Consider the following 8,117-nt stretch of genomic DNA (forward strand, 5'->3'; position numbering starts at 1 on the left):
GTTCAAATAATTTTACACTAAAGTTGAACTAGCTCTACATGCTAGTTCAAATAGTTTTACACTAATCTTGAACTACCTCTACAAGGTAGTTTAAATAATTTTACACTAGACTTGAACTAGCTCTATAACCTAGTTCAAATAGTTTTACACTAGAGTTGAACTAGCTCTACAAGCTAGGTCAAATAATTTTACACTTGAGTTGAACTAGTTCTATAAACTAGTACAAACAATTTTACACTAGAGTTGAACTACCTCTATAACCTACTACAAATGATTTTACACTACTGTTGAACTAGCTCTATAAGCTAGTTCGAATAATTTTACACCAGAGTTGAACTAGCTCTATAACCTAGTACAGATAATTTTACACTAGAGTAAAAATAGCTCTACAAGATAGTTCAAATAATTTTACACAAGAGTTGAACTAGCTCTATAACCTAGTACAAATAATTTTACACTAGAGTTAAACTAGCTCTACAAGCTAGTCCAAATAATTTTACACTAGAGTTGAACAAGCTCTACAGGCTAGTTCAAATAATTCTACACTAGAGTTGAACTAGCTCTACAAGCTAGTTGAAATAATTTTACACTAGAATTGAACTAGCTCTATAACCTAGTACAAATAATTTTACACTAGAGTTGAACTAGCTCTATGACCTAGTACAAATAATTTTACACTAGAGTTGAACTAGCTCTATAAACTAGTACAAATAATTTTACACTAGAGTTGAACTAGCTCAATGACCTAGTACAAATAATTTTACACTAGAGTCAAACTAGCTCGATAGGCTAGTTCAAATAATTTTACATTGGAGTTGAACTAGCTCTATAGGCTAATTCAAATAATTTTACACTAGAGTTGAACTAGCTCTACAAGCTAGGTCAAATAATATTACACTACAGTTAAACTAGCTCTATAACCTAGTACAAATGAGTTTACACTAGAGTTGAACTATCTCTATAACCTAGTACAAATAATTTTACACTAGAGTTAAACTAGCTCTACAAGTTAGTTCAAATAATTTTACACTAGAGTTGAACTAGCTGTATAACCTAGTATAAATAATTTTACACTTGAGTTGAAGTAGCTCTACAACCTAGTACATATAATTTTACACTAGAGTTGAAATAGCTCTATAGGCTAGTTCAAATAATTTTACACTAGAGTCGAACAAGCTCTATAGGCTAGTTCAAATAATTTTACACTAGAGTTGAACTAGCTCTACAAGCTAGGTCAAATAATTTTACACTAGAGTTGAACAAGCTCTATGACCTACTACAAATAATTTTACACTAGAGTTGAACTAGCTCTATAACCTAGTACAGATAATTTTACACTAGTGTTAAACTAGCTCTACAGGTTAGTTCTAATAATTTTACACTAGAGTTGAACTAGCTCTATAACCTAGTACAAATAATTTTACACTAGAGTTAAGCTAGATCTACAAGCTAGTTCAAATAATTTTACACTACAGTTGAACAAGCTCTACAGGCTAGTTCAAATAATTCTACACTAGAATTGAACTAGCTCTAAAAACAAGTTTAAATAATTTTACACTAGAGTTGAACTAACTCTATAACCTAGTACAAATAATTTTACACTAGAGTTGAACTAGCTCTATGATCTAGTACAAATAAATTTACACTAGAGTTGAACTAGCTCTATAAACTAATACAAATAATTTTACACTAGAGTTGAACAAGCTCTATGACATAGTACAAATAATTTTACACTAGAGTTGAACTAGCTCTATAGGCTAGTTCAAATAATTTTACACTAGAGTTGAAATAGCTCTATAGGCTAATTCAAATAATTTTACACTAGAGTTGAACTAGCTCTACAAGCTAGGTCAAATAATTTTACACTAGAGTTAAACTAGCTCTATAACCTAGTACAAATAAGTTCACACTAGAGTTGAACTAGCTCTATAACCTAGTACAAATGATTTTACACTACTGTTGAACTAGCTCTACAAGCTAGTTCAAATAATTTTACACTAGAGTTGAACTAGCTCTATAACCTAGTACAAATAATTTTACACTAGAGTTAAACTAGCTCTACAAGTTAATTCAAATAATTTTACACTAGAGTTGAACTAGCTCAACAGTCTAGTTCAAATAGTTTTACACTAGAGTTGAACTAGCTCTATAACCTAGTATAAATAATTTTACACTAGAGTTGAACTAGCTCTATAAACTAGTACAAATAATTTTACACTAGAGTTGAACTAGCTCAATGACCTAGTACAAATAATTTTACACTAGAGTCGAACTAGCTCGGTAGGCTAGTTCAAATAATTTTACATTGGAGTTGAACTAGCTCTATAGGCTAATTCAAATAATTTTACACTAGAGTTGAACTAGCTCTACAAGCTAGGTCAAATAATATTACACTACAGTTAAACTAGCTCTATAACCTAGTACAAATAAGTTTACACTAGAGTTGAACTAGCTCTATAACCTAGTACAAATAATTTTACACTAGAGTTAAACTAGCTCTACAAGTTAGTTCAAATAATTTTACACTAGAGTTGAACTAGCTGTATAACCTAGTATAAATAATTTTACACTTGAGTTGAACTAGCTCTACAACCTAGTACATATAATTTTACACTAGAGTTGAAATAGCTCTATAGGCTAGTTCAAATAATTTTACACTAGAGTTGAACAAGCTCTATAGGCTAGTTCAAATAATTTTACACTAGAGTTGAACTAGCTCTACAAGCTAGGTCAAATAATTTTACACTAGAGTTGAACAAGCTCTATGACCTACTACAAATAATTTTACACTAGAGTTAAACTAGCTCTATAACCTAGTACAGATAATTTTACACTAGTGTTAAACTAGCTCTAGAGGTTAGTTCTAATAATTTTACACTAGAGTTGAACTAGCTCTATAACCTAGTACAAATAATTTTACACTAGAGTTAAACTAGATCTACAAGCTAGTTCAAATAATTTTACACTACAGTTGAACAAGCTCTACAGGCTAGTTCAAATAATTCTACACTAGAGTTGAACTAGCTCTAAAAACTAGTTTAAATAATTTTACACTAGAGTTGAACTAACTCTATAACCTAGTACAAATAATTTTACACTAGAGTTGAACTAGCTCTATAAACTAATACAAATAATTTTACACTAGAGTTGAACTAGCTCTATGACATAGTACAAATAATTTTACACTAGAGTTGAACTAGCTCTATAGGCTAGTTCAAATAATTTTACACTAGAGTTGAAATAGCTCTATAGGCTAATTCAAGTAATTTTACACTAGAGTTGAACTAGCTCTACAAGCTAGGTCAAATAATTTTACACTAGAGTTAAACTAGCTCTATAACCTAGTACAAATAAGTTCACACTAGAGTTGAACTAGCTCTATAACCTAGTACAAATGATTTTACACTACTGTTGAACTAGCTCTACAAGCTAGTTCAAATAATTTTACACTAGAGTTGAACTAGCTCTATAACCTAGTACAAATAATTTTACACTAGAGTTAAACTAGGTCTACAAGTTAATTCAAATAATTTTACACTAGAGTTGAACTAGCTCAAAAGTCTAGTTCAAATAGTTTTACACTAGAGTTGAACTAGCTCTATAACCTAGTATAAATAATTTTACACTAGAGTTGAACTAGCTCTATAACGTAGTATAAATAATTTTACACTAGATTTGAACTAGCTCTATGACCTAGTACAAATAATTTTACACTAGAGTTGAACTAGCTCTATAAACTAGTTCAATTAATTTTACACTAGAGTTGAACTAGGTCTATGACCTAGTACAAATAATTTTACACTAGAGCTGAACTAGCCCTATCGGCAAGTTCCAATAATTTTACACTAGAGTTGAACTAGCTCTATAGGCTAGCTCAAATAATTTTACACTAGAGTTAAACTAGCTCTATAAGCTAGTTCAAATTTTTTTACACTAGAGTTGAACTAGCTCCACAAGCCAGTTCAAATAATTTTACACTAGAGTTGAACCAGCTCTACAAGCTAGTTTAAATAATTTTACACTAGAGTTGAACTAGCTCTATAACGTAGTACAAGTAACTTTACATTAGAGTTGAATTAACTCTACAAGCTAGGTCAAATAATTTTACACTAGAGTTGAACTAGCTCTATAACCTAGAACAAATAATTTTACCCTACTTTTGTACTAGCTCTACAAGCTAGGTGAAATAATTTTACACTATAGTTGAACTAGCTCTATAACACAGTAAAAATAATTTTACAATAGAGTTAAACTAGATCTACAAGCTAGTTCAAATAATTTTACACTAGAGTTGAACAAGCTATATAACCTAGTACAAATAATTTTAGACTGGAGTTGAACTAGCTCTATAACCTAGTACAAATAATTTTACACTAGAGTTGAACTAGCTCTACATGCTAGTTCAAATAATTTTACACTGGAGTTGAACTAGCTCTACAGGCTAGTTCAAATAGTTTTACACTAAAGTTGAACTAGCTCTATAACCAAGTACAAATAATTTTACACTAGAGTTGAACTAGCTCTACAAGCTAGGTCAAATAATTTTACACTTGAGTTGAACTAGCTCTATAACCTAGTACAAATAATTTTACACTAGAGTTGGACTAGCTCTATAACCCTGTACAAATAATTTTACACTAGAGTTGAACTAGCTCTATAAACTAGTACAAATAATTTTAACGAGAATTGAACTAGCCCTATAACCTAGTACAAATAATTTTACACTAGAGTTGAATTGGCTCTATGAGCTAGTACAAGTAATTTTACACTAGAGTTGAACTAGCTCTACAGGCTAGTGCAAATAATTTAAACTAGAGTTGAACTAGCTCTATAGGCTAGTTCAAATAATTTTACACTAGAGTTGAACTAACTCTACAAGCTAGTTCAAATAATTTTACACTAGAGTTGAACTAGCTCAACAAGCTAGTTCAAATAATTTTACACTAGAGTTGAACCAGCTCTACAAGCTAGTTTAAGTAATTTTACACTAGAGTTGAACTAGCTCTATAACATAGTACAAATAACTTTACACTACAGTTTAACTAGCTCTACAAGCTAGGTCAAATAATTTACACTAGAGTTGAACTAGCTCAATAACCTAGAACAAATAATTTTACACTAGACTTGAACTAGCTCTATAACCTAGTACAAATAATTTTACACTACTTTTTAACTAGCTCTACAAGCTAGGTGAAATAAATTTACACTAGAGTTAAACTAGCTCTATAACATAGTACACAAAATTTTACACTAGAGTTGAACTAGCTATATAACCTAGTACAAATAATTTTAGACTAGAGTTGAACTAGCTCTATAACCTAGTGCAAATATTTTACACTAGAGTTGAACTAGCTCTACAGGCTAGTTCAAATAATTTTACACTTGAGTTGAACTAGCTCTACAGGCTAGTTCAAATAGTTTTACACTAGAGTTGAACTAGCTCTATAACCTAGTACAAGTAATTTGACACTAGAGTTGTACTAGCTCTACAAGCTAGTTCAAATAATTTTACACCAGAGTTGAACTAGCTCTATAACCTAGTACAGATAATTTTACACTAGAGTAAAAATAGCTCTACAAGATAGTTCAAATAATTTTACACTAGAGTTGAACTAGCTCTATAACCTAGTACAAATAATTTTACACTAGAGTTAAACTACCTCTACAAGCTAGTCCAAATAATTTTACACTAGAGTTGAACAAGCTCTACAGGCTAGTTCAAATAATTCTACACTAGAGTTGAACTAGCTCTACAAGCTAGTTGAAATAATTTTACACTGGAATTGAACTAGCTCTATAACCTAGTACAAATAATTTTACACTAGAGTTGAACTAGCTCTATGACCTAGTACAAATAATTTTACACTAGAGTTGAACTAGCTCTATAAACTAGTACAAATAATTTTACACTAGAGTTGAACTAGCTCAATGACCTAGTACAAATAATTTTACACTAGAGTCGAACTAGCTCGATAGGCTAGTTCAAATAATTTTACATTGGAGTTGAACTAGCTCTATAGGCTAATTCAAATAATTTTACACTAGAGTTGAACTAGCTCTACAAGCTAGGTCAAATAATATTACACTAAAGTTAAACTAGCTCTATAACCTAGTACAAATAAGTTTACACTAGAGTTGAACTAGCTCTATAACCTAGTACAAATAATTTTACACTAGAGGTAAACTAGCTCTACAAGTTAGTTCAAATAATTTTCCACTAGAGTTGAACTAGCTGTATAACCTAGTATAAATAATTTTACACTTGACTTGAACTAGCTCTACAACCTAGTACATATAATTTTACACTAGAGTTGAAATAGCTCTATAGGCTAGTTCAAATAATTTTACACTAGAGTTGAACAAGCTCTATAGGCTAGTTCAAATAATTTTACACTAGAGTTGAACTAGCTCTACAAGCTAGGTCAAATAATTTTACACTAGAGTTGAACAAGCTCTATGACCTACTACAAATAATTTTACACTAGAGTTGAACTAGCTCTATAACCTAGTACAGATAATTTTACACTAGTGTTAAACTTGCTCTACAGGTTAGTTCTAATAGTTTTACACTAGAGTTGAACTAGCTCTATAACCTAGTACAAATAATTTTACACTAGAGTTAAGCTATATCTACAAGCTAGTTCAAATAATTTTACACTACAGTTGAACAAGCTCTACAGGCTAGTTCAAATAATTCTACACTAGAGTTGAACTAGCTCTAAAAACAAGTTTAAATAATTTTACACTAGAGTTGAACTAACTCTATAACCTAGTACAAATAATTTTACAATAGAGTTGAACTAGCTCTATGATCTAGTACAAATAAATTTACACTAGAGTTGAACTAGCTCTATAAACTAATACAAATAATTTTACACTAGAGTTGAACTAGCTCTATGACATAGTACAAATAATTTTACACTAGAGTTGAACTAGCTCTATAGGCTAGTTCAAATAATTTTACACTAGAGTTGAAATAGCTCTATAGGCTAATTCAAATAATTTTACACTAGAGTTTAACTAGCTCTACAGGCTAGTTTAATTAATTTTACACTAGAGTTGAACTAGCTCTATAGGCTAGTTCACATAATTTTGCACTACTGTTGAACTAGCGCTGTGACCTAGTATAAATAATTTTACACTAGAGTTAAACTAGCTCTCCAAGTTAGTTCAAATACTATTACACTGCAGTTGAGCTAGCTCTACAGCCTAGGTCAAATAGTTTTACACTAGAGTTGAACTACCTCTATAACCTAGTACAAATAATATTACATTAAAGTTGAACTAGCTCTATAACCTAGCACAAATAATTTTACACTAGAGTTGAACTAGCTCTACAAGCTAGTTCAAATAATTTTACACTAAAGTTGAACTAGCTCTACATGCTAGTTCAAATAGTTTTACACTAATCTTGAACTACCTCTACAAGGTAGTTTAAATAATTTTACACTAGACTTGAACTAGCTCTATAACCTAGTTCAAATAGTTTTACACTAGAGTTGAACTAGCTCTACAAGCTAGGTCAAATAATTTTACACTTGAGTTGAACTAGTTCTATAAACTAGTACAAATAATTTTACACTAGAGTTGAACTACCTCTATAACCTACGACAAATGATTTTACACTACTGCTGAACTAGCTCTATAAGCTAGTTCAAATAATTTTACACCAGAGTTGAACTAGCTCTATAACCTAGTACAGATAATTTTACACTAGAGTAAAAATAGCTCTACAAGATAGTTCAAATAATTTTACACTAGAGTTGAACTAGCTCTATAACCTAGTACAAATAATTTTACACTAGAGTTAAACTAGCTCTACAAGCTAGTCCAAATAATTTTACACTAGAGTTGAACAAGCTCTACAGGCTAGTTCAAATAATTCTACACTAGAGTTGAACTAGCTCTACAAGCTAGTTGAAATAATTTTACACTAGAATTGAACTAGCTCTATAACCTAGTACAAATAATTTTACACTAGAGTTGAACTAGCTCTATGACCTAGTACAAATAATTTTACACTAGAGTTGAACTAGCTCTATAAACTAGTACAAATAATTTTACACTAGAGTTGAACTAGCTCAATGACCTAGTACAAATAATTTTACACTAGAGTC

This window comes from Triticum dicoccoides, chromosome 3A, assembly GCF_002162155.2.
Source record: "Triticum dicoccoides isolate Atlit2015 ecotype Zavitan chromosome 3A, WEW_v2.0, whole genome shotgun sequence".
NCBI classification, from domain to species: domain Eukaryota; kingdom Viridiplantae; phylum Streptophyta; class Magnoliopsida; order Poales; family Poaceae; genus Triticum; species Triticum dicoccoides.